The sequence below is a fragment of the Odontomachus brunneus genome, unplaced genomic scaffold, assembly GCF_010583005.1.
Source record: "Odontomachus brunneus isolate Ranch 3 - 2012 unplaced genomic scaffold, Obru_v1 Obru_scaffold_034, whole genome shotgun sequence".
NCBI lineage: Eukaryota > Metazoa > Arthropoda > Insecta > Hymenoptera > Formicidae > Odontomachus > Odontomachus brunneus.
In genome coordinates this window covers 1,185,776-1,186,072 of record NW_022639484.1, presented here as the reverse complement: position 1 = coordinate 1,186,072, position 297 = coordinate 1,185,776, and positions in this window count along the sequence as shown.

Below are 297 nucleotides of genomic sequence, written 5' to 3'. Positions count from 1 at the left end.
GATACAATGTTGTATCAGTAATCAAATTTTAACCTACAACGTGCTCGCAAAAGAGAGAGAATATTCCTTCTTTCTCTCTCACAATATTTTGACAGAGTAAAGTTATGATTAGACTCTTTTTGTAAGAACTCTAGTTTTACAATATCATGATAACGATCCTTGCATATATTAAAATATCACATTTTATATACGATAAACACCTAAAATATAATTTCACATTTGTGTATAAAAATATTGCACAACTGAAATGTAATACAAACCCAATAAAAAATTTTTCATACATAATTATGTAGAATA